The 14,674-nt window shown below is 44.5% G+C and overlaps 2 non-coding genes across 2 annotated transcripts; both read left to right on the plus strand.

The window, feature by feature from the left end:
* Positions 1–1,563: 1,563 nt before the first annotated feature.
* On the plus strand, positions 1,564–1,670 carry LOC120254634. Its single transcript, XR_005534688.1, has one exon. It is a non-coding gene; the product is annotated as a small nucleolar RNA R71 (small nucleolar RNA).
* A 6,351-nt stretch (positions 1,671–8,021) lies between these two features.
* On the plus strand, positions 8,022–8,128 carry LOC120254633. The gene has a single exon (XR_005534687.1). It is a non-coding gene; the product is annotated as a small nucleolar RNA R71 (small nucleolar RNA).
* The last annotated feature ends 6,546 nt before the right edge of the window (positions 8,129–14,674 follow it).

Consider the following 14,674-nt stretch of genomic DNA (forward strand, 5'->3'; position numbering starts at 1 on the left):
AGAGCGTAGCAGGACCCAGCTGCAGCAATTACTGTAGTAGCACTGTTCACAGCTGGCCGAGAAATCGAGAAAGCGAGAATCCACACGGCGTGTGGAAATTATCACGCCTGGGTGTGGAAATTCCGCGCGAGGCGTGTACCATCACGCCCGTGGAGTTACCCGATTCGACCCTATTTAAAAGCCGATTCAGTCGATTTTTGGCATTATTTTTCTCCATCTTTTTCCCCAACTTTTTAGAGGGCTTGGCTAGGGGTTTTCAAGGGTATTGGCCAAGGTTTTTGGAGAGGTCCCTACTGGCTCCGACATCGTGATTCCATTAATAAGAAGGTTGGTAGGGGAGCTTCCATCGAGGCATATCCTATCTAGGACGAAGGAATCCTTGGACGACGAGTAGAGGACTTTCCACAAGACCATTGACATGACCATCGAGGGGGTTTCTTCATGGATTCATTGCTTTTACATTCGATTTCTTTGATTGTACTAAGCTCCATGGAGAGCTAAACCCCTAGTGGGTACTTGGATGATTGTGAACCCCAGGATGTATTCATTTCATTGAACTTCTTTATTATGCTTTCAATAAATTGATGTTTATTGTGAGTTCCAACCTTGAATGCTTGATTGTATGAACATCTCCCCTAGAGTGACACTAGGGTTGAGAGTTCTTGTTGGTAACCTTGTGAGTGAGTGACATACCACTAGCGTTAGACAAAGCTAGGTTGGAGAGGATTGAGAGGGTGAGTCGAGAGGTACAGGAGCGTCCACTTTCCCATCCGATGTGATAGATTCTATCTCTGTTCCTCGAGTTCTTTGCGGCCATAATAGAGTGAATGGCCTAAGGGATGAACCTCCGCTGGGGCCTAGTTGCGCGTGCAATGGAGTGAAGCGTTGAGAGGATCTTAGTATCTAGGGCTTAATTGTGGCTAGGGACCTTCCGCCTGTACGAAAGGGTTAGGTCTATATTTAGGAAGAGATTTATCACTTGGAATCCCTAGAGCTCATTGCAACTCTATGTGAGTGCGAGGTGTTGAGATTGTTGAATTTCTCCTCCGGGACATGTATAGAGTTAGGCATAGTTGACCTTAGATTTGGGACTATGTATGCAAGAATTTCCACGACTCACCATTGTATTGATTGGGAAGCATAATAGAGAGTTCTTGCACTTGAAGCGAGTATCCTAGGTGAAGCATTATCCGAGTACCCCATTCTTTATTGATTGCCTTACCCTCTTCTTACTTTTGCTCTTTCACTTGTTGTTTTTATTGTTGAGAATTGAATCAATTTCACACTTATCACTATTGATATTCCACATAGCTAAGAATCAAATTAAGTATTTTCACTCCCTACCCCCTGTGGATTCGACCCCGCTCACCCGGGATTATTACTTCGACAAGCCCGTGCACTTGTGGGGTATAAGCAAGGGGATCTTGTCACATGTCTTCCACTAACTGTAGGGCTTCTTCGGGGGTCTTACTCCCCATTGTACCTCCTGCGGCAGAATTTAGTATTTGCCTTGTACTAGGATTCAACCCATTATAGAAGGTTTGAATGATCATCCATTCGGGAAATCCATGTTGTGGGCACCTCCGCAAAAGATCCTTGAAGTGCTCCCATATCTCAAATAATTATTCCAATTTCATCTACACAAATGACGATATCTCATTTTGAAGAATCGCCCACTTTCCTGGAGGAAAGTATCTTGCAAGGAAAGCTACGACCATCTCATTCCAAGTCATGATGGATGCTTTTGGCAAAGAATGAAGCCATTGCTTGGCTTTTCCTTTTAGAGAAAATCGGAAAGCCCTCAATCTGATAGCATCATCCGATACACCGTTTCGCTCTAAGAACTGCTGTAATGCATCGAAATGTGCCATGAACTCTGTGTACTAAGCAGCTTGCATGGCCCTGATCTCGGAAATTTCTGCTCGGGCCTCAATGATGTCTGTCTGTATCACTCCTAAAGCACTCTTGAGCCTCTCAAAGCGATTATGGGCTCAAGATGGTGAAAACATACGTACGGTGCCGCGTCCTCTGCCACTTGGGGTGCCTCAGTCTCCATCATTGTTGGCTGAGGCTCGGGAGCATGCTGAGATGCCCCGGCCTCATTACCCTCATCCGCAGCTATCTATGGAGTCGGTAGAACTAAGGCATAAACCCATGTCCGAACTCTCTGTACTATCCCCATCAATCTCAGTGTCTCCATGCCCAACGGAGTAGGTATAGTCACCTTCTTAGCCCCTCTAATCACATCAAGTAATTCCATGCTAACGACTAATCTCGTGATATAAGGGCCTGAGAAAATCACTCCAAGTTTGGCATACTGCCCCTGGTGTGGTATTTACTCTGCCAAGATATGCCCTAAGTGTATCGGTGTACGCCGCACCATCGAGTATAGATATAAAAGTTCACAGTCATTAAGCACACAGATCTGCTCACCTTGCCCGTTTCGGTGATCTACTCGGAATAGCGTGAATGTATGCGTAGCTAGGGCAAGAAAGGCAACCTGGCATTCGAAACCCAGAGCTCATACGCCCTCGCACACATAATGTGGTGTCGCATGCACTGGAGTCAAACTCCCAAGATAATCCATGGGCAGCTGCTCATACTCCTCTGTCTCAGTATAAGATACATCACATAACTCCATCAAGATCACAAACTGAGTCACACTTAAGCTATGATGCTGTCCGAGGGCTCTGAACTGAATAGTACCAATGTTGCCGAAACTGGAGTATGTGTGATCGAACTCAAATGAGGCTAACTCCACGAGCGTTAGTGTGCAGATGGAAGGGTCCCTAATTTATAGTAAACGGTCCCAGCTGCCAACCACAAGCATACCTTCGATCTCGTCTGCCATAGCCTCAGCTAAGTGAATCTCGCTGAGTCTGCTAACGTCAGGGATTTTGGTTTGGCCAAATCTGAGGCTAGACAACTGTTCCAACCTCGCCTGATGCGCAGGAATGGTAAAACTCATACTCTCGAGTTCGGGAGATGGCTTATGCGGCCGCTTATCAGCTTGCTTCTTCGACCGAAGTGCCATAATCTGCAAAATTTGAAAGGAAATCGATCAAACAACTTAATTAACAAATACTGTAGAAATCCTCACGGTCTTGTAGGATTTCCGCACGCCTGCATGGATCCATGGGGCGTGAAAATCGCACGGCCTTGCCTCAAAAATCCAAAAATATAACATACAATTACTTCTAACTCCGTTCTAAACATGAATAATCATTCTAATTTAAGAAACGAAGAATTATTAACTAGATTCATCGAAAACAAATCATGAATTGATGAAGAAAATTAAGAATAAGTCTTACCGATGAGTTGAGATGAGAGAATTTAGATTCGGCCGGAAAACCTCGTAAAAATCATACCAAATCGGTGCTAAGGGGCCAGGAAATGATGTGAGAGTTCTCTCAGACGAACAGAGGATGTGAAGAAGAAGAGGACCGGCTATTCTTTAACAAGACATCGCGCCTCTTGGCGTTCATTACATCCACACGGGCGTGTGGAAATTACCCATGCCCGTGCGCCTCCATAAAGGAACCGCATAGGGGAAGTTGCACGCCCCTGTGCGCTCTCAAGAAAAACACCCACTGACTCTGAACGCTCTCGCACGAGCGTGCGAAAAATACCCACACCCATGCGCCCGACCCACAGGAGCAGCCGTACTCCCCTGTGGCTTCTCTAGACATCCGAGAAAATTCCTAAGTGTTCCGCATGCGCGTGCGGAAATTCCGCACGGGCGTGGACATTCACAGACCCAACTCATGGGGGCAAGTGCACGCCCCTGTGCCTTCTTGGGATGGAGAGAGCTCCTCTGTAGAGATTCGCACGGGCGTGCGGAAATTTCCCACGGCCGTGCAAAGTTTACAAGGTCGCCCACAAGGGTGAGTTCATGTCCCTGTGCGCTCTCGGGAAAATCTGCCAAACTCTGTAGGAAATCACACGCCCATGTGCAATTACCCACGGGCGTGCGATATTCGCATGGTCATTCACAGGGGCAGCCCACGCCTTTGTGCCTCTTCTGGATGAGCTGCGTGATGCGAGATCCACGGGCGTGCGGAAATTCCACACGCCCGTGTGTTTTCCCGGATGCCTTAGAAAAACACCGTAGGCTCTGCGAAAATTTTTTGAACATGTATACGCAGTCGAGCACGCCCCTATTATGCAAGTTTTACCAGTGAAAACATGAAATAAAGCTCAAATGACCCAACTTTGCCAAATACACATGAAAACACACGATGAATCCTCAAAACCAAAAGTAAAATCGTAGCACAAGCATCTAAAAAAAAAATCAAGACACCAACACTCAACAATTTATTCATGCAAACACTTACGGGGGCTCATAGATAAATGTTGCTCTCTTACCCATGACTTGGAAGCATGATGAGCATAATCTCTTGAAGGTAGAGGGTGTATTATCGAGCTTGGTGTCACCTAGAAATGGGTCATCTAATTTCTTCGGTTCACGTATGTCTCCAACAGCCTTGGAGCGATTCCGGTGGCATCTTCTAGCCTTCTTCATTTTCCGGAGTACCTTCTTCAAGATCCCCGGGGTAGATGGTACTTCTTCTGTTGAACCAAGCATCATTACTTCTTCATAATCCTCCTCTTGGTCGAACAAACCCTAGTACGGGTCCGGATTGAACATTTCCTGTATGTATTCATCAACAATCTCATCAGTAGTGTCTAGAAATATAAAGTGTCATCAAAATCAAGAGAATGCCGCATGGCTTCAGCAAGGCGGTAGGTGAGCTTGTCATCTCCAACTATCAAAGTTAGCTCTCCGCCGTCCATGTCAATCAATGCCTTAGAAGTCCGCAAGAACGGCCTCCCAAGTATCAAGGGTACATCCACATCCTCATCGACATCTAGCACCACAAAGTTTACAGGAAATATATACTTGTCCACCTTGACAAGTACATCTTTGATGATACCCCTCGGATGTCTCACCGTTCGGTCCGCCAATTGCAAAGTCATCCGGGTTGGCCTAGGCTCGCCCAAGCTAAACTTTCAGAAGAAGGTGTATGTCATGACGTTGATGCTGGCCTCCTAGTCCGCCAATGTCATTTCTTCACCCATATTGCCAATGCTACACAGAATGATGAAGCTTCCCGGGTCTTTCTTCTTATTCGCCATGTTCCTTTGCAACACCGCCGAGCATGAAGCATCTAGAATCACCGAAGCACTCTCCTCCAACTTCCTCTTGTTGGTCAATAAGTCTTTCAAGAACTTCGCATACTTAGGCATTTGGGCCAATGCCTCAACAAAAGAAATATTGATGTGGAGTTGCTTGAACAAACTCAAGAACTTCTTGTACTATTCATCCCCTTGGGCATTCTTCAATCTAGAAGGATAAGGGATTATTGGCTTGAAAGGTGGGGGTGCCAACTCCTTCTCTTTGCTTGTTCCCTCCTCTACCTCTATAACTTCGGGTGCGTGTTCTTTTGGCATCTCACTCAGAAACTTACCTTCAACGTCATGACCACTTCTCAAAGTGATTGCCTTCACTTGCTCTCTAGGGTTGGTCTCTGTATTGCTCGGCAAGCTTCCATGTGGCCTTTCAGAGAGAGACTTCGCAATTTGCCCCACCAGATTTTCAAGGTTTTGTAAAGAGGTAGTGTGGTTGCGAAGTGTGGCCTCAACTTATTCAACCCTTGTATTTGCAGATTGTACAAATCTAGTCAAGGTCTTCTCCAAATCAGTCATTCGGGTTTCCAAACCTAAGACTCTGTTTTCCACATGCGGGGCTTGTTGGAAACCCCGTGGCCCTATGGCTTTTGGTGGACCCTGATTGCTACATGAGAAATTGGGATGATTCTTCCAACCCGGATTGTAGGTGTTACTATATGGGTTTCCCTGAGGTCTCATGCCATTACCTACAAAATAGATGTTCGCCACCGAAGATACATGATTATTACCGGCAAGTATACGGGATCGTCAAGTAATACCCTGTGAGTGACACAGGGGTCGTAGTATTCCACGGGGCTAAGGAGCTCCTATTACTCCTCCAACACTTACTTTCTAACCTTACAATTGAAACATGGTGTTACTCTAATACGTGCAATAATATAAATAAAAAAATACAAGTGTAGCGGGATCCCACAATAAGGAAGGAAATCGCTAAAGAGCAATAATGATAAGAATAGGCCTCGGGATGAGGATTCCCAAGAGAGGTTCACCATGATGCATGGATGCAAAAGAATAGATGGCATGGGTGATTTAGACCCGATCAGATCTCAACAATAGTTCAACCCGATTTCTCGGTGGTCAAACCCTAATCCCATACAAATGATGACAAGGATTTCTCCTTAGTCAAATTCCCTACGATTGCGTTAACAACATGGAGATCGTGCGCAACAAGGGCCGCACTTAACCTAAGTTCATCCTCATGGTTCGGGAGGCAACCAACATCCAATTTCTCGGCATGTTGGTCAAGGATCTCCCTACTAGCTCAAAAGTGATCTAGTGACGTGAGCAGGTCACGTCTACGTGTACAACTCAAGTAAGAACTAAGGATTTCTCTGTATTATAGTTCTAGGCATGAAACAACATGAGCTAAACCACAAATCACACGAATGCATTCCAAATAAAAGTGAAGCACCCAAAATACATGATGAACCCCCCAAGGTTCACCTACATCTGGAGGCCTTGGGGGTCTAGTGTGCCATCACACCAATAAATGTCTCAAACACAACAAAAGTAAGAAGTAAATGCATAAATGGCACTCACTAGTCCGAATGATGAAGAGGAGGAAGAATGCCGGCCAAATGACGCTTCTTCTAGGCCAAAAGGTGCCGAATGCTTCAACTCCCTTGATGATGAAGCTTCCCCTTGAAGTTAAAACCCTTGATCTTCCCAAGCTTCAAGCCAAAATCTCCTCAAGAATATAATATCTTTGTTTTCTCTTTCTTCCCAAGTGGTGGCTGCCAATAACCCTAAAAAATGTCTCACAAAAATCCTCCCCCAAAAGTCCCCTTTTCTTTTCCCAAAGATGCTCTTTATAACCCTCTTCATTTACTCCAAGATCCATCAATCCCGAGGTGGTATACTAGCTCAATGAGGACCTCATTGAGCTCCTCATTGACACTGTTCGGGGCAAGAAAACTCCTCATATGCGTACCCAATAGTATCCATACTGGCTCAATGAGCACCTTATTAAGCCAGTATGCCTTCAATCAATCAACTTCCTCTGTGCTACAGTGATTGTCCCGGGCTCTATACCGGGCAGCATTAAGGCCGTATGCCATGATTCGATTTCTGCCTTGAAAACTCTCCAGGTGCTACAGTGGAAGCTACAGTGTCCGTATTACAGTGTCACTGCTACAGTACTCCAGAGACAGTGCTTTGCTACAAGGAATATGCTACAGTACCACACCTGGTTTTCTTCTCTTTTTCGCCCAAATTGTATATTCGTGTCCTCCATGGCGTCTCCGTGCCCTGCAAAGCAAATAATATACGATTAAGCGCATAACGGGCATTAATTATAATAAAATACATGCTAGAAGGGAGCAATAAATATATAGAAATACGTACATTTAGACACTTATTAATACATCACCAATAGAGATCTGGCAATCGGAGGGAGCATGTCCTCCGCCATACCCATTGCAATTAGTGATGGCCGCTACTCTATTTGAAGTTAGAAGATCTAACTTCTTACTCAAATTATCCACTTGAGCCGCCAATGAAGTTACTGCATCTATCTCATGGAGACCGGCCACCTTTTTCTTCTCCCTAGCATTCCATTAGTAGCTGTTTAACCCCATTTCTTCAATTAACTTCTTACTCAAATTTTCCAATTGAGCAGCCAATGAAGTTACTGCACTATCTCATGGAGACCGGCCACATTTTTCTTCTCCCTAGCATTCCATTAGTAGCTGTTTGACCCCATTTCTTCAATTAACTGACGGGCCTCATCGGGGGTCTTGCTACCTAAGGTACCACCTACTACCACATCCAAGAGTTACCTTGTACTCGGGTTCAAACCGTTGTAAAAGGTCTGAACAATCATCCACTCTGGAAATCCGTGTTGTGGGCACTTTCTCAGGAGCTCCTTGAACCTTTCCCATGTATCAAATAGAGACTCCAATTCTAATTGAAAAAAGGATGAGATCTCATTCCTAAGCTTCGAGGATTTTCCGTTAGGAAAATAACTGGCAAGAAAAGCTTCTACCATCTCCTCCCATGTGGTAATTGATGCTCTAGGTAATAAGTGTAGCCACTGCTTCACTCTCCCCTTTAGGGAAAATGGGAAAGCTCGCAACTTGATGGCATCATCCGTCACCCCCTTTATCTTCAGCATATCACACGCCTCAAGAAAACTCTCTATATGCTATTTGGATCCTCATCGACTCAAACCATTGAAGCTGTCTTGATTCTTTGTAACATGTGGATAAATGCCGCTTCAGCTCGAAGTTACGGCTGTAATCGAGGGGACGCACAATACTCGATTAGTGTCCCCAACACGAAAGGTCAGCATAATCGGATAATGTCGGCTATTGCTCGATACGATTACGCCATGTTTTTAGATTATTCCACTTCCAAATCAGCTAGATTAGACTGTTCTTGCAAAGGTTCTTTCCCTTTTCTTCTAAGTGTACGTTCAAGCCGGGGATCTCTTTCAATCAATATTGAGGGGTTCCCTCGGGTCATATCTTAGAGCTGTTCCCAAAAAGAAAGAAAAAGAAATCAGAACAAATGAAAGAATAAGAAGATATGAAATAGAATGTACGGTGAAATAGCTAAGAAAACAAAGTGCAAAGTATCTCTAAATGCCTACTCCCCCGCAGTGGCGCCAAAAACTTGACATGGGCCCCTTGTGTATATCCCGCAAGTGCACGGGTTTGTCGAAGTAATAATCAAGGATGAGCGAGTATCGTATCCACAGGGAGTAGGGAATAAAAACATTTAATTCGCTTCTTAGCTATGTGAAATATGAATAGTGATATGTGTGACAATGATTCAATTCTTAGAAGTAAAACAACAAGTAAGAGAGCACAAGTAAACGAGAAGGTAAGGCAATCGATAAAGATGGGGTAGCCGGATATTGCTCCGCCTAGGACAATCATTTCAAGTGCAAGAACCCTTTATTATGTTTCCTAATCAATGCAAGTGAGTCATGGAAATTCTTAATTACATAGTCCCAAATCTAAGGTCAACTATCCCTAACCCTATACATGTCCTAGAGGAGAGATTGAATAACCTCTCAAACTCGCACTCACATAGAATTGCAATAAGTTCTAGGGATTCCAAGTGATAAATCTCTTCCTAATTGTAGACCTAACCCTTTGGTCCAGGTGGAAGATCTATAACCACAATTAAGCCCTAGATACTAAGATCATTTCTACGCTTCACTCTGTTGCACCCGCAACTAAGCCCCAGCGGAAGGTCATCCCTTAGACCATTCACTCTATTATGGCCGTGAAGAACTCGAGGAATGGAGGTAGAATCTAACACATCGGAGGGGAAAGGGGATGCTCCTGTACCTCTCGACTCACCCTCTTAACCCTTTTCAACTGAGCTTTGTCTAACACTTGTGGTGTGTCACTCACTCACAAGGTTACCAACAAGAACTCTCAACCCTAGTGTCACTCTAGGGGAGTATTCACACAATCAAGCATTCAAGGTTGGAACTCACAATAAACATCAATTAATTAAAAGCATAATAAAGAGATTCAAAGAAATGAATACATCCTAGGGTTCATAAATACCCAAGTACCCACTAGGGGTTTAATCCTCCATGGAGCTATGTACAATCAAAGAAATAGAATTTAAAAGCAATGAATCCATAATAAACCCCCTCGATAGTCATGTCGATGGTCTTGTCGAAAGTCCTCTACTCGTCGTCCAAAGATCCCTTGTCCAGTATAGGATACGCCTCGATGGAAGCTCCCCTACCAACCTTCTTCCAAATAGATGACGATGTCGGAGCCGTAGAACCCCTCCAAAACCCTAGCCAATACCATTCAAAACCCTAGCCGAAACCCTCTCTCAAGTTGGGGAAAAGATCGAGAAAAGAATCTTGAAATCGGGGGCTGAATTAGTCTTAAATAGGGCTTGAATTGGGGATCCACATGTCCCTATGGATGCCCCCGTTGATTTTTCACACGGGCGTGTGGAATTTCTACATGCCTGTGTGGATTCCCTGTTCTGCAGTTTTTCTCGAGCGGTTTGTGACAGTGATCTTTGCTACAATACTTTGCTACAGTGTTGCTACAATGCTCTCGCACTACAATCGGCCTAAAATACTTCCGAAGCCATACTTCCATCGAGGGTAGCATAAGCGGGCACATGTTCCACGTTGTGGATCTCTTTGCTCTTCAATGATGGAAAAGTTGGTGGAGATCTTGTTCTATATGCATAAGTCGGAATGCTTGAGTATGACTACCCTTGTGCCCCTCCTAATGGTTGTGTTAACTCAAAATACGAGGAGATTTGCTACGATTACTCTGCTATAGTATCTGGCCTAAAATACTTCCCGAAAGCCATACTTCTCGAGGGTAACACAAGCGGGCACATGTTCATGTTGTGGATCGCTTTTTACTTCAATAATGGAAAAAGTTGGTGGAGATCTTGTTCTATATGCATAAGTCGGAGATGCTTGGTATGACTGCGCCTTGTGCCCCTCCTAATGGTTGTGCTAACTCAAATCTGAGGGAGGTTAGGCGCACACTCTAGTATCTCACACGGACCTATGTCTTGGCGTTTGAACCTTATGAGATTTCCTCAAAATCGGTGCATTGATGATCACATTGGCTTCTTTCCTTCATAATCGGCCTCACAATCCTACCTGCATAAAAGTAACATAAAAACACACATATTAGTGCTAAAAACACGAGAAAGGTAATAGCTTAACATAAGATACTTCGCATTCATATAGCACAAGCACTTATCGATTGTCCCCATTTCTATCGGTTGCATCTCCTTACATATTATTACATCTCTTTCTTCTTTTCTGTTTCATTTGCAACAAAAATGAGAGGTAAGGCAATTGATAGAAATGGGGTACTTTTCAGATAATTACTTCACCTGGGACAAATTGCTTCAAGTGCAACCCAACTAGTAAGTCTCCTAATTGATTCTTAATGAGTCATGGAAATCCTTAAACACATGATCCCAAATCTAACGTCAATAGTGACTAACTCTACACTATGTCCCGGTGGAGAAAGTAGATCAATCTCAACACCTCACACTATGTAGAGTTTGCAAGAAGCTCTGATTCACGTGATAAAACCTCATTCCTATATATTGATCTAACACTTTGGTCCGAGGCGAAAGACCCTAGTCCTAGTAAGCCCTAGGGGTTGCTGGAGTCACTGGCAGCTTCACTCTATTGCCTTTTACCCAGCTAGCCCGCGATTGCAAAGGGTCATCCCTTAGCCATTCACTATACTAAGACCTGAGAACTCTTGCAACATGAAGGTAGAATAAATCACATCGGAGGGAAGGGGATGCTCTACTAACCTCTCGACTCACCCTCTCGACCATCTCCAATTATGCAATGTCTAATCCTCATGGTGTGTCACTCACTCACAAGAATTACCAATGTAGACTCTCAACCCTAGTGTCACTCTAAGGGAGAAATCATTCAACAAGCATTCAAGATTGGAACTCAATTAAAAAGTACCAATTAAGGAAAACAAAATAGAAGATTAATGAAACAAATACATCCTAGGGTTCACAAATCCAAGTACCCACTAGGGGTTTAGCTCTCCATTGAGCTAGTTAAAATCGACAATGAAATCAAATGTAAAAACAGTAAATCCATAGAAAACCCCTCGGTATTCATATCGATCATCTTGTGGAGTAGCCTAGTCTTCTCCAAGGTTCCCTTGTCCGGCCTTGGGCACCTCGCCCGATTTCTACGATGAAAGCTCCCCATAACCTTCTTCTAAGCAGTCACGGTTTCAAATCTTTGAACCACTCTAAAAACTTGCCAAAAAGCCTCTCCAAACCCTAACCCGATTGCCTCCCAAGCGATGGAGAAAAGTGTAAGAAAAGAAGGGAAAAAGATTGCAAAAATTGAGCTGAATCGCGACTTAAATAGGGTTGGAATCTGGAATCCACCACCACATGGATTTTTCCTGACCTTAAAATAAATTCGGGTTCCGGATCTCGAGGAATGTGTCCCCAACCTCCCTCGTGCTCATTTGCTACAACTATTTGGAGGTGGACAGCGCGGTCACATTCAAGCATTACCGACTTGTGCATATAGAACAAGATCTCCACCAATATACTTTTATTAAAAGAAAGCAAGGTGATCCACGACAAATGGTGTGTTCGTTTGCATTACCTCAATGAAAGCATGGGTCGGGAGTATTTGAGACCGGTTGATAGCTTGCTATGCGATATGTCTGAGCGTTCATTCCTTATATTGAGCATTACATTTCTCAGGTTTTACACTAATATGTGTGTTTTTATGTTACTTTCATACGAGGTAGGGTTGTAGGGTTGATTATGAGTTAAAGACCAATGTGGATCACAATGCACCGATTTTGGAGGAAATCTTGCTAATGTTCAGCGAGACATGGAGTCGGGTGTGAGATGCTAGAGTGTGCCAACCTCTCGTATTCTAATTGGCACCTCCATTTAGAGGGCACAAGAGGCGATCGCTTTTCGGGTATTCCAGCGTATACGCCAGAACAAGAGCTCCACCAACTTGTCTATCGTGAAGAAGCAAGTGACCCAAAGGCGTGAACGTGTGCCCTTTTTGCATTAGCCCGATGAAAAGTATGGATTTGGGAATTCAAGAATAATTACGGGCATGTGGCAATTATGCATGCCGTGTGGAAATTCCACATGGACGTGTCGTAAAATCCATAGGCCCGGTGTGGTGAGCTGATTCGACCCTATTTAAAGCCGATTCAGCCCGATTTAAGTATTCTTATCTCCATCTCCAAACTTGAGAGGCTTGGCTGGGGTTTTGAGGAGGTATTTGGCAAGGGTTTTGGAGAGGTTCTACAGCTCAACATGCGCATGTCATTTGGAAGAAGGTTATTGGGCGAGGTGTAGAGGGACTCTCCACAAGACCATCAGACACGACCATCAGTGAATCCATGGATTCATTGCTACATTCTTTTTCTTTGAGTTGTACTTAGCTCCATGGAGCTAAACCCCTTATGGGTACGAGGCTGTGAACCCTAGGATGTGTTGTTTCATTGAATCTCTATTATGCTTTAAATTAATTGATGTTTATTTTGAGTTCCAACCTTGGATGCTTGATTGTATGAACATTTCCCAAGTGACACTAGGGATTGAGAGTTCTCGTTGGTAGCCTTGAGTGAGTGACACCACACACGTTAGAAAAATCTAGAGTTGGAGAGGTTGAGAGGGTGAGTCGGGAGGTGCGAGGAGCATCTCTTTTCCTCCGACGTGATAGATTCTACCTCCAGTTCCTCCGGGTTCTTTGCGCCATAATGAAATTGAATGGTCTAAAGGAGATCGAACTTCTATTGGGGCGCAGTTGCGCTGATGCAGTGGTCGAAGCTGGGAGATCTTAGTATCTAGGGCTTAAACTCGTCGTTAGGTCTGTAATTAGAAGAGATGGCATCACTTGGGATCTAAAACTCGACGTGCAGCTCTGTCGGTCGCGTTGAGAGGGATATCTAATGTCTCCTCGGGTCTGTGTATGGGGGTGGGCATGGTCGACCTTAGTGGGACTGTAAGAGTGAGAGTCCGCTACTCTCATTGTATTGAAGTTGAGGAAGCATAGTGGAAGGGTTCTTGCACTTGAGCGTATCCTGGGTGGGCATTATCCGAGTAACCCATTTTGTCTCGATTGCCTTACCTCCTCCTTTGCTCGTGCTATCTTACTTATTGCTAACTTTGAGGGTGAATCATTGTCTGATATCACCTGATCTTTCACATGGCTAAGAGAACAATTAAATGTTTATTTCCACCTCACAGATCGAATACCCGCTCAACCGGGATGTGCACGAGCAAAACTCCGTGCGCTGCCGGACCTGCAGGCAGTGCTGTCGAGTTTTGGCGCTTGGGTACCGAGGGTAGGCGACTGGCTGCTGCACTTTGTTTACCTAACCCAACTGACCACCGCCATACATTCTATTTTATATCTTCTTATTCTATCATCATTCTTATTCTGTATCATAAGTATGAGCAAGGCTCCGCCAGCTTGTCTATCGTTGAGCCGAAATGATCTTATGACAGCAATTTGTTCATGGTACGGCCCGACGAGGAATTCGGAGAATCTACGCGATGCGTGTTGAAGTGCTGCGCCCATGTTTAAATTCCACATGGGCGTGTGTAGATCCATGAGCCCATGTGGTGCCGCGATTCCAATCCTATTTAAAGCCTATTAGGTCCGATTCCGGTGTTCTTTTCTCCATCTTTTCCCAAACTTGGAGGAGGGCTTGGGTTTTAGAGGGGTATTAGCTAGGGGTTTTGGAGGTTCTATGGCTCCGACATCGGCGTCATTTGGAAGAAGGTTATTGGGAGAACTTTCGTGACGGTCAAGGGGTATATCCCTAGGCGGAGAAAAAGTCACTTCTGCGATGAGGAGGACTCTCCACAAGACCATCAGGGCATGACCATCGAGGGTTTCTATGGATTCAAGTACTTTTTACATTCTATTTCTTTGATTGTACTTAGCTCCATGGAGAGCTAAACCCCTAAATGGTGCCAGGTATTTATGAACTGGGATGTATGTATTGTGGCT

Source organism: Dioscorea cayenensis, unplaced genomic scaffold (genome assembly GCF_009730915.1).
Source record: "Dioscorea cayenensis subsp. rotundata cultivar TDr96_F1 unplaced genomic scaffold, TDr96_F1_v2_PseudoChromosome.rev07_lg8_w22 25.fasta BLBR01000551.1, whole genome shotgun sequence".
Taxonomy (NCBI): Eukaryota; Viridiplantae; Streptophyta; class Magnoliopsida; order Dioscoreales; family Dioscoreaceae; genus Dioscorea; species Dioscorea cayenensis.